Raw genomic sequence first — 12,595 nt, forward strand, 5'->3', positions numbered from 1 at the left:
CCGTTCCGCCGCGATGACGCTACTTCCGGTTCCGCTTATTTGCGGTGACCGCTAATTACGGGGCCCGCTAATTACGGGGCCCGCTGATTACGGTCGCCGCTATGATGGGTGGCGGTAGGTCACCCAGCGCGGCATTCAATGCCGGTAAGGGCTGTTTACGCCATGGCGTAGTTTACATTACCGCCATGGCGTAATGCTCGTGCGTGATGGGTCAGAATATGGCGCTCTTTACGCCATCGGTCCATGGCGTAAACGATGATTACGCCATGGCGGTAATGTAGCTTACTTACCGCCAGGGTCGTAATGAGGGCCACAGTATATATGGCAATTGCCTTTTTAAAACCAAAGATCGAATTGGTGGAGCCATATGGAGTGAACCTGCTTTACCTGGGGGGATTGGAAGAAAAAGAAGCATAAGAGTGAAACATTTGCGGAAAAACGGTTCTCATAACTGCACATGAAAAGCTGCAAGCAAACTTTATTATTGCAAATAAACTTTATCATTGCAATGTTCACAATCTTTTGTCACAATATTTCCTTTAAGGGATCAACAAGATATCACGACTTCACACCTTCAGCGTGGGCATGCTGATACAAAGTGCCTGAGAGGACAATCTCTCCTGAATTTCCAGCGCCTGCGTATCCAGACATTCCAGATCCACCTTTGCAAGATTCCAGACTCTACTGCCAGGCCAAAGCATAACTGACCCTATCCAAGCAGGGCCAATTATCCAGAAAACCCCACAGAAATCCCAATAGAAAAGGGGAAAAGCTGTGGTACCCTTGGAGAGCATCCTGTGACCAGACCAGCATTTTTCTCACTAGCTGCATTCCCGCTGTACCCTTGCCATCCAGGGACCAGACTTGCCCAGCTGCTTGCTGTAAGGAGTGTACGCCGCTATCCTGTGACCAGAGCTTTTAACCCCAGAACCGGTTGACTGTCCAACTCCCCAAACTCAAGAGCGTATTGTGAGTATTTCCCCATCCCATAGCCACACATAGCCTACCCCGTCTTGATACTTTGTCTTTGTTCCACTTTTTAAGTAATCCTCTCCATACCCTGATTCCTTGTTAAAACTGTTAGAATCCTCTGTGCATCTTGTCATTGATCTCCAAGCGTTAGCGCCACTTTTCTATTCATGTCTGTCTTGCATAGATCATAATTCCTTAGTCATATTTGGAATAATCAAATGAATTCCCACATAAAGTTGAACACGGTGTGAAAAGGTTGACATCGCAAATCAATCTTAGAACAAACTGTGTCTTTCTTTAATCATATAGTCTAGATGATTTAGTTTAAGTAAAACTTGCCTTTCCTTTTTCAAACCGATTTTCTCTTCTTAACTGCTTTATTTTACCTAAACTGAACCTCATTCCACCTTGGAAATCTCATGCAATTCTTCAGCTATCGTCACTCTTTCACTTCCATAGTGTCCTTGTGAGGTGAATCTATCACGCAGCCTAAGAACCGCATTCCGATTCTGTGTATTTCACCAGGTTTTCTTAAAAAACGATTTTTTGACATTTAAAACTGAAAAGAAGAAAATTTAAACTTTTCAACGTGTGACTGTGGATGCACTGTGTTTTCATTTCAAGTTGCTTTTTGAAATGTATTCCTTTTGTGATACCTTACCTTGTAGTTGCTAGTGATATAACATCCCTGAAACTGTGATCAAACATTTGTACAACATTATTTAAACACACACATAATTAATTATTTGTCAAAATCTGAGTGTCATTTTAGGCCATTGCAAAGGGTTTTTGCCTCTTATTTTGTGAGGGAATGTCGAATTTTGATTCTGTTTGCTGTCTCATATTCCTGACTCCTTGCTGCTTCTTTCTATCCAGATTAATTGTGGGTTGCAGGAACATTGCAGGGGGAAACCTTAACTCGGGTGCTATCTATTCTAATTGAAAAAGTGCTCCTCTTCATTTGTGCTTTGGATATGTTCTTGTAGAAGGTTATCCAAGTGTATTTCAGTGCTTTTGATTATAATTATTGCCCCATTGGGGATTGCTGCCCAATATAAAAATTGTGTGATTTTCTTTGAATTTAAAATAAATCAATATTGTGTTACCAACCACCGGCCTGGTTCATGGTCCATTATGACCCAGGGTATTTGTAAAAGGGGTTGTGAGAGGGGTTGGGTATCGGCTCAATTCGGGTTCACAGAAAATACAGAAAAAGCATTATTATTGGGTGCTACATCTAAGGCTAAGGGCGAAGGTCCTGGTCCTGTGTGTGACGCCCGATTGAAATCCTTTACAGTTTAGGGGTCTGTTTCTCTAATGGGAAATAGATGCTTCATTGTGAATAGGCTAGTTTCCTTTAGGCGAGAGGACCTTTCTGCTTCTCCAGGTTGGAAGTCTGTTTCTATGATGGGAAACAGATGCTTCTATGTGAATAGGCTAGTTCCCATTAGACGAGAACACCTTTCTGCTTCTCCAGGTTGGAGGTCCATTTCTCTAATGGGAAATAGATGCTTCATTGTGAATAGGGTAATTTCCATTAGACAAGAGGACTTTTCTGCTTCTCCAGGTTGGAGGGCTGTTTCTCTAATGGGAAACAGATGCCTCATTGTGAGTAGGCGTGTTCCCATTAGACGAGAGGCCCTTTCTGCTTCTCCAGGTTGGGGGGCCGGTTCTCTAATGAGAAATAGATGCTTCATTGTGAATAAGTTAGTTCCCATTAGACGAGAGGACCTTTGCCTCTCTTTGGGTTAAGAGTCAGTGGGCCTCATTACGACTTTGGAGGCAGCCATGCCCTTAATAAGGGCATGGCTGACTCCAAAATCGGGTCCGGGTCCCCTGAATGGGGAAATACCGGGCCATTCTGAGTATGGAGGGCCCGGTATTTCCTCCTTCAGGGAACCCGGGCCCGGTCCTTCCCCATCCCCATTCGAGCCCCCATAGGGCTCAATGGGACTGGGGAGGGAGCTAACAACGGGCCCATTACAAGAGGACCCATTGTTAGCTCCCTGGTCCCCTCACGGGACCCGCTATGGACGTCTGGAAAAACCAGATGTTCAGAGCGGGTCCCGCGAGGAGACCTCGTAATAGTGCGGAATGCGTTTAACGGCACCGCCACCATTACCGCCACCGTTTAATGTATTCCGCTCATCTTATAATGAGGCCCAGTTTCTTCAATGGGAAATAGATGCTTCATTGTGAATAGGCTAGTTCCCATTAGACGCAAGGACCTTTCTGCTTCTCCTGGTTGGAGGGCCATTTCTCTAATGGAAATTGCTGCTTCATTGTTAATAGGTTAATTCCCATTAGACTACAGGGCATTTCTGCTTTTCCAGGTTGGAAGTCGTTTATCTAATGGGAAATAGCTGCTTCATTGTGAACAGGCTAGTTCACATTCGACACAGGGACCTCTTGCTCTCCTGTTGATCATCAACTTGTCACAAATGTACTCTTTCTGACACTTTTCAAAACAACACTTTATAGCCAACTCTGTAACAAACTCCTCAATGGTCTCACAATATTTCTGTTGTTTGTTAGCAAAGTGATAACAAGCCAAATGTTATTCCTCTTCACCTTGTCCATCTCGGCTATGCATAATTCATACTGAGTCGGTTGCCCATCTCGATGCATTCAGGTAGTTTTAAGAAATTCTTGTCCAGCCCAACCTCGACAATGAAACAGTGCCTCTTTCTTTTTACTTGAATAATTAGGACCATATACTGCCAACATATACTTATGGAATATTTCTTTCCATTTAATAACCTAGGAATAACCCAGCGCCTGTTGTGTTTGCCACAATCTTTGAATTTGTTTCTCTTTTGCTTCCCTATTTTGGTGCCCTTGGTATTTTTCACCTTGATCACATGGGCAAATGTCTGTAATCTCCCTTTTAAGGTCCAAGGAAAAAAATCCTCTCAGAGTAACAGCCAATTGTGCTATGGCATGCTCCCTTTATGTGTGCGAGAGTCCCTTTCGGTCGCTACACTGCATGTGGGAGGGCACACCATTGAGCGCAGTGCCTGTCCAATGACACCGACCACGTATTCATCATACAAATCACCAATGAACAGCATTGGACTCAAAGCATTGGAGAGGATATTTGCGTGCGACTGCCACGCCACATCTACTAAATAGCAATGAAGAAATTTAGAACCAACAAACGCATAGATCACTACTTAACCCCTTAAGTGCTAAGGACGAGGTATCTCGTCCTGAGCACTATGTTTGCAGTGCTGAGGACGAGATACCTCGTCCTTTTTAGCACTTCTTTGGGAGTGGCGAAATGCCCCCCTTGTTGCAGCTCCCATCTCCCTGACCCCCAGGCAGTAAAGTGGAGGACTTCCCCTTCCATGCCTGGGGGTCGGAGGTGGCCGTGATGACATTGGCGCTCGCTACGTGCGCAGACGTCATCACGAGATAGCATGCAAATATGGCAAACATGGTTTTTTATGCTGCACTGGCATTTTCTGCCTGATTTGTATGGGGGAGGACTTAGCGGGCCCTCTCACAAGAAGATTGCAATCTGACTGGACCACCAGAGAATTGATTTTCGGGTGGAACCCCCGCACCTCCCACTAAGCCAAAAAGCCCCCACCAAAAGATAAAATTATGCCACTATGTTTTTCCTTCTTTGGGGGCAGATGGGTGCTGTTTTGCAACCATTTGCCCCCAAGGAAGGCAAATCATTTTTTAATGTCACACTTGGGGGCATTGGAGGGCTGGCCCTGTGCCTGAGGGCAAGCCCCCCAAAATTCCCCCAGGGAGGGGATGATTCTTCCTGCTTCCCTATGGGGGTCCAAATTGAGGGTCTGTCCCCGTTTTGCCACCCCAGTGAATTAGCAAGGACCACTAGGCCACCAGGAATATGAACTGGGGGGGCAGGCCAATCAGCCCCCTCCACCCCTAGAAAATGCCAACCAGGTGGCATAATGTTGTTTTGCCTTCTTTGGGGCCAAAATTGGTGCAGTTTTGCACTGATTTGCCCCCAACGAAGGCAAACAACATTACACTCCACATATAGTGGAAAACTTGGGGGTATCAAGGGCTGGCCCTGTGCCTGTGGGCCAGACCTGTGGGGTACATTTACCAGCCCAGCAGAACTCCCTTGCACCACCAAACTGCATTTTCAGCAGCTACAAGAAGAATGACTGTGCTGGCTCTGCTGGGCACACATTCCCCTGCATCACCAAAACTGGGGTTTAGCAGTTGCAAAAGTAATGGCTGCGCTGGCTCTGGGGTGAGATGAAACATAGAAACACCCCGAGAATGGCTGCAGTATTTTCTTCATGTACACTGAACAGAAGGATTCAAAAGCAGCCTGGCTCAGCGCTGCTATGCTGCCAGCTCAAGACTTTCAACTGAAAGAGAAAATGTTCTGTGTTTAAAATGATTTTGCACTGGTGGTTTTTCCATCTATTCAACATTACACAGTTTGCTTCCAGTAAAACACATTCATGCCCATCTATCTTCAGGATGAACACCATCAAAGGAGGGTCATTCCTCCCTGAAAGGCATTCTGTGTCAAGTAAAAACTGTGAGAGAACAGAGAAATTCATTTCAGGCCATACGGCAAGTGTTTACTCAAACACAGGCACAACTCTTCACAAGACGTTATCTCTCTCCCTTTGCTTATGTCAGTTTCAAAGAACCCTTGTTTTGAAGAGATTCCGTGTATTAGAAATTGACCAGAGCTATGGAAATGTTCAGAATAACGATACGAGGAAAATCACATTTGTAAATGACCAGGGAAAGTAAAATGAACCTGTGTTGAACTGCTCTGCAAAGCAGTGAGTTTATATTGTACAAAATCAATGGAAATAATACTGTAACATGCCCTGAAAAAAAACTATGTATGTTGAGAAGAAAAGCTGCCACAAAAAAGAACTTCAACATCATTGTCATGATGCCTACCTCCAAGGAGCCAGGTCCGACCCAGCAACCCCAGAGGCAGGCATCATTTCCCCCAGGGGAGTGCCAGCGGGCCCAAGCTGGGGCCCTTTGGACGCAGCCTGGCGCCTTAGGCGCCAGGCTCATGTTGGACCCCTGTCCTGGCGCCCTAGGCCCCAGGCTCATAAAGCTAGACATGTGTTCAAGTGTTTTAATGTGCACTTACCTGATGCAGAACATGCTGCCACATCCAGGCCCTCTTGAGGCCTGAATGGAACTACTTTACCTGTGGGATAACTTTCCACCCGGGTGTGGTCGGGGAAGGATACATACCTGATCGGAGGAAGGATACACACTTGGAACTTCTTCCAAAGCTATTTAAACCACACCCGATCAGCAACTCACGATTCGCGTTGTTCTGCTCCTCGCAGCTGGACGCTCACCGTGTCAGCTCCTGCATCTGGACTTCAGCCACGCTTGTCAGCATCCTGGGTCACCTGCAAAGGGAGACAAGAGACCTTACCAGCTAAATCTGCACCACGGAGACATCACCGACGAGCCTGAAAGGGAAGACATTATTTTTAAAAGCATTTCGTTACGATCGCTGCAGCGCTGCATTTCACTCACCTTTCCTGGGTTCCTCCATCTTCAGCAGCGATCATCCGGATACACAGCCACTTCCCAGAGCCTAGAGAAAAAGACAAGAATAAGAGGTGAGAGAAGGAAGGGAATAAGACTTACCTGTTGGGTCATTCCCATTTCATTTCGGGTCTTGTCGCTTCCAGGCATTTTCCGGACCCCGGCCCCTATGGGGAAAAAAGACAAAGACATTGAATGAGCATATGCAAAGACAGTTCCCGAGCGCTCATCCAGAACTAACCTGCCATTTACTGGAACTGGAACTGCACGTTTCACTTCGGGTCAGCGCCATATCTCCGGCATTCCGAACCCCGGCCCCTAAGGGGAAAAAGACATAAGCATTAGCGCTTGCTGCAAGAAGACAATGAACATTATTATTAAGCTTGGACTTTTGAACTTGCAACAGAACTTTTACAGAGCCTTACCTGAATAGTCAAGCTTACCTGAACTCCCATCAATCCTCAATCCAGTGAAGTAACTGGGTTTCAACGAGCCCCTGCATCAGAAGCAGGATGGAGAGCTCATCCTTCCTGACCCTAAGGTGAGACGTCACGGGGAATCGTGGAAGGGTATCGTGGAGGGTTGGAAGAGAGTGGGAGGCTTGAGCATAACTCAGTCAGTAGGTAATACTCCCTTTTCACGCACAGGGGAATATTCCTGCGAGCCGGAGAAGCCAGAGTAGAGGGCCCTTCCTGTCCATCTTCAGAGTCCTGCGCTTCACCATTGAAGAAGCATCAGCACTCGAAGCCAGACCTGCGCCTCCGTGGGAATCAGGTGAGCGTTACAGAACGCAAAGACTACCCACAATTTCCCACCCGGGCGCTATGGAGACTTCCGAGACTGACCAGCTGGCCCAGCTTTTGGGGGAATTACAGGCGGAGGTGCACTCAGCCCGCCAGGAGACTAGCGCTCGCAAAAGAGAACTGATCTTATCCAAGGAAAGAACAGATGACCTAGCCAAAAGGTTATTACAGGCCCAGGCAGGGCACACTCCTTTACCTAATTCCGGAGACATTTCCACATCAATGGGTTTGAGTAACCCGGTACAAATTAATCTACCTGGACACATGCCTTTGGCCCCGCCTGAACGTTTTGCGGGGGATCCCAAGAAATATGCCGTCTTTATGAACCAATGTCGTTTACACTTTCTATGCAGACCCGGAGCCTTCCCAAACGACCAGACCAAGGTAGCCTTTATACTATCTTACCTCAGTGGCAGTGCTGCCGATTGGTCTATTCCATTGGTAAATCAGGATGATCCCATTCTCCAGAATTTTCAGGGCTTCCAGACCAGCATGGAAAGATTGTTCGCTCGACACTCTCAAGGACAGGCCCTTGATAACGAACTGCTATCCTTACGACAAGGTAATCAGGATCTTCTGTCCTACATAGCCACCTTTAACAGACTGGTTGTGGAAACTGGATGGCCAGAAAGCAAAAGGATCACATTGTTTCATCGAGGCCTGCGCGGAGAGCTTAAGGATGTTCTAGCTCAGATAGCAAACCCACCCCAGGTCTGCGCAGACTACATTGACTTGGTGGTTCAACTTGATCACAGACTTCAAAATAGAAAAGCAGATCGGTTCAAGTATGAAAACCAAGCACCGATCAAAACCCACGCTAACTCCAAGAGTACCGACGTATCTGAACCTATGCAAATCGGTGGTGTTAAAGGACCATTAACGCAGAAAGAACGAGAGAGAAGGCGGCAAATGCAACTTTGTCTGTATTGCGGGACGTCCGGTCACTTTCTTCGAAATTGTCCAGTTAAACCACTTAAGAAGGTGGTTGGAGCTACTGATAACGAATTAGTGACACCTGATTCAGGAAACGACCTAGCCCGGCAAGCGTAGGGGTCCGCTTGCCGAGCTTGAAAACTAACTCTTTGACCTCGCATTTTGTCATGCCAATGGTGCTTGTGGACCCAAAACAGCCTCAGCAGTTGCATGCTATAAAAGCATACATCGACAGTGGAGCTATTGGAAATTACATAGACCATGAATTGGCTTCCAGGATTAAGCTTCCTCTCTGCCCGAAAGTAACCCAAGATGTCATTACTACAGTAGATGGAACCGAAATAGCCTCAGGGCCTGTAACGCATTCCACTTTTGAAGTGACACTGGTGGGTCAGGATGGACATCGGGAAGCAATCGTGTTTGATATGATCAAGGCCCCACCATTTCAAGTAATTCTTGGAATTCCTTGGTTAGAAACACATAATCCCAGAATTGACTGGCGAGCAAAGAAGATAAGTTTTCCTGATTGTGAACCAACTTGTTATCCAAGAAATCCAGCTATGGGTCTAGCCTCAGCAACTTCCTCCCCTGTACAGCTACCGTCAGAATACCAAGAATTCCAAGACGTTTTTCAGAAAGAACAGGCTAACACGTTACCTCCCCATCGGTCTTATGATTGCCAAATCGATCTGGTACCCAATGCTCAACTACCTTGTAGTAGGATTTATGCTCTTACGGAACCTGAGAACCTGCATTTGCGTCAGTATTTAGATCAGTACCTAGCCAATGGTTTTATTCGCCCGTCCAAGTCTCCTGTCTCTTCAGCTCTGTTCTTCGTGCCGAAAAAAGAAGGTGACCTTAGAACGTGTATAGACTATCGCGCCCTAAATCAAATAACGATTAAGAATCGTTATCCTCTGCCCTTGATCCCTGAGCTTATCGACCAGGTGAAAGACGCTTGTGTGTACACCAAGTTAGATCTCCGAGGAGCTTATCACCTGGTGCGCATAAAAGAAGGCGACAAATGGAAGACTGCATTCCGCACCAAGTTTGGGCTCTTCGAATATCAGGTGATGCCCTTCGGTTTGTGCAATGCACCTGCCGCCTTTCAGTACTTTATGAATGATGTTCTTCGGGAACTTATCGATGTCTGTGTCATTGTTTACATTGACGACATCCTGGTGTACTCTTCTTCAGAATCTGATCACAGAAAACATGTTAGGGCAGTTCTTGAGAAACTGCGCCAGCACAGACTATTTGCAAAACTCGAAAAATGCGTTTTTCATACCACAGAAGTTGAGTTTCTCGGATTCATCCTGACACCTCAAGGAGTCCGAATGGACTCGCGAAAGGTGGACGCCATCCTCAAATGGCCATCTCCAAGCTCGGTGAAGGGAGTTCAGAGCATGCTCGGCTTTGCCAATTTCTATCGAAGATTCATCCGGGAATTTTCCCGAACAGTCCAACCCATCACCGCTCTCCTAAAGAAAAACAAACGCTTCGAATGGACTCTTGAGGCCGAACAAGCCTTCCAGGACCTGAAAACCAAATTCACCTCTGCACCTGTATTGAAGCACCCGCACCCAGATCTCCCGTACATAGTGGAAACCGATGCATCCCGTTCGGCCATGGGAGCTGTCCTGTCGCAAAGAGACCCAAAAACTAACCAACTACACCCAGTGGCCTTTTGGTCCAGAAAATTTTCTCCTCCTGAAATGAACTACGCAATTACCGATAAAGAGTTACTGGCCATCAAATCTGCTTTCAAGGCTTGGCGTCACTACCTTCTCAGGGCAAGACACACCATCACCGTAATTACGGACCACAGAAACTTACAGTATTTAAAAACGGCCAAAGCTCAATCTTCACGACAACTCCGCTGGGCTCTATTCTTTGCAGAATTTGATTTTGTAATTACCTATCGCCCTGGCTGCAAGAATGGAAAAGCAGACGCCTTATCCCGGATTGGCATGGAAGAACCTAATTCGAGCTTAGAACCTGTGGCCATCATACCTGAGCAAAGAATCTTAGGCTTAACCTCATTGCACACTATTGAGGACATCCAAACGCAAGTAAAACAACTTCTAGACTCTTCAACCTTACTGGAATGGAGTCAGAAGGGTCCTCATTACACCGTTAAGGATGACTTACCCTACTTCCAGGAGCGGTTGTTTCTGCCAAGTAAAGAATTGCAAGAACTTGTTATTGCCCATCATCATGAATCTTTAATGGAAGGACATCCTGGTATCGCTAAAACGGAGGAAAAAATTAAACTTCACTTCTGGTGGCCTTCTTGGAGAAAAGAAGTCTTTTGTTCTGTTTTGCGGAATTTGCGCCCAAAACAAGGCTCAAAAGAAAAGGCCAGCCGGCCTACTTCAACCCTTGGATATTCCACTGGCGCCATGGCACACCCTGTCAATGGACTTTATAACCGACCTGCCTCCTTGTGCTGGTTACAACACTATCCTTGTAATTGTGGACCTATTCACCAAAATGGCCCACTTTATCCCTTTAAAGGGTTTGCCTTCTGCTTCCACCTTGGCCAAGGAATTCCTGGAGAATGTAGTTCGCATACATGGTTTCCCTTCCATATTAGTCTCGGATCGTGGAAGTCAATTTATCTCCCATTTTTGGAAGAAGTGTTGCCAACTAGCACAAATAGATGTGCCGTTATCCACCAGCCACCACCCCCAGACCGACGGACAAACCGAGAGAACCAATCAGACTCTCAAGCAATATCTTCGGTGCATGTTACACCAATTCGAGTTAAATTGAAAAGACATCCTTTGGATCGCAGAATATGCATACAACAATTCAGTGCATTCTGGAACCGGACAAACCCCCTTTTATACTTTGTATGGTCACCATCCTCGGACCTCTGACCTAGATCCACCTCTGACCCTGGAAATGCCCGCAGTAAATCATCTGCATTCCACAATAACCCGAGCCTTCAAAGAAGCTGCAACTCATTTACAGCAAGCCAAGAAAAAGTATAAAGAAAACGCAGATTTGCACCGGAGTAAAACTCCGCCTTACCAAGTAGGAGACCAGGTATGGCTAGCAACTAAACACTTATCCCTCAAGGGCCCGCGAACCTTCAATCCCAGATTCATAGGACCTTATCCCATCAAGGCTATAATCAACCCAGTGGCCTTTAAACTGGATCTACCGTCCAACATGCGTATACATCCAGTTTTTCATGCATCACTTTTGAAGCCTGTACAACCAGGAACCCGATTGTCCAAGCCTCCAGATCCAGTTCAAATTGAAGGGGAATTAGAATACGAAGTTAAAGACATTTTAGACTCCAAGGTGGTAAAGTCGAAACTCTTCTATCTTGTTGACTGGAAGGGATATGGACCTCAGGAGAGATCGTGGGAGCCTAGTAACCATGTCCACGCACCTCGATTAGTACAAAGGTTTCACCGAAGATTTCCGAACAAGCCAAAACCCCCGGAGGGAAGAACCTTGGGAGGGGCCTTGAGGGGGGGTACTGTCATGATGCCTACCTCCAAGGAGCCAGGTCCGACCCAGCAACCCCAGAGGCAGGCATCATTTCCCCCAGGGGAGTGCCAGCGGGCCCAAGCTGGGGCCCTTTGGACGCAGTCCTGGCGCCTTAGGCGCCAGGCTCATGTTGGACCCCTGTCCTGCCGCCTTAGGCGCCAGGCTCATAAAGCTAGACATGTGTTCAAGTGTTTTAATGTGCACTTACCTGATGCAGAACATGCTGCCACATCCAGGCCCTCTTGAGGCCTGAATGGAACTACTTTACCTGTGGGATTACTTTCCACCCGGGTGTGGTCGGGGAAGGATACATACCTGATCGGAGTTAGGATACACACTTGGAACTTCTTCCAAAGCTATTTAAACCACACCCGATCAGCAACTCACGCTTCGCGTTGTTCTGCTCCTCGCAGCTGGACGCTCACCGTGTCAGCTCCAGCATCTGGACTTCAGTCACGCCTGTCAAGAGACCTTACCAGCTAAATCTGCACCACGGAGACATCACCGACGATCCTGAAAGGGAAGACATTATTTTTAAAAGCATTTCGTTACGATCGCTGCAGCGCTGCATTTCACTCACCTTTCCTGGGTTCCTCCATCTTCAGCAGCGATCATCCGGATACACAGCCACTTCCCAGAGCCTAGAGAAAAAGACAAGAATAAGAGGTGATAGAAGGAAGGGAATAAGACTTACCTGTTGGGTCATTCCCATTTCATTTCGGGTCTTGCCGCTTCCAGGCATTTTCCCGACCCCGGCCCCTATGGGGAAAAAAGACAAAGACATTGAATGAGCATATGCAAAGACAGTTCCCGAGCGCTCATCCAGAACTAACCTGCCATTTACTGGAACTGGAACTGCA

Source organism: Ambystoma mexicanum, chromosome 7p, assembly GCF_040938575.1.
Source record: "Ambystoma mexicanum isolate Mex_15411 chromosome 7p, UKY_AmexF1_1, whole genome shotgun sequence".
Taxonomy (NCBI): domain Eukaryota; kingdom Metazoa; phylum Chordata; class Amphibia; order Caudata; family Ambystomatidae; genus Ambystoma; species Ambystoma mexicanum.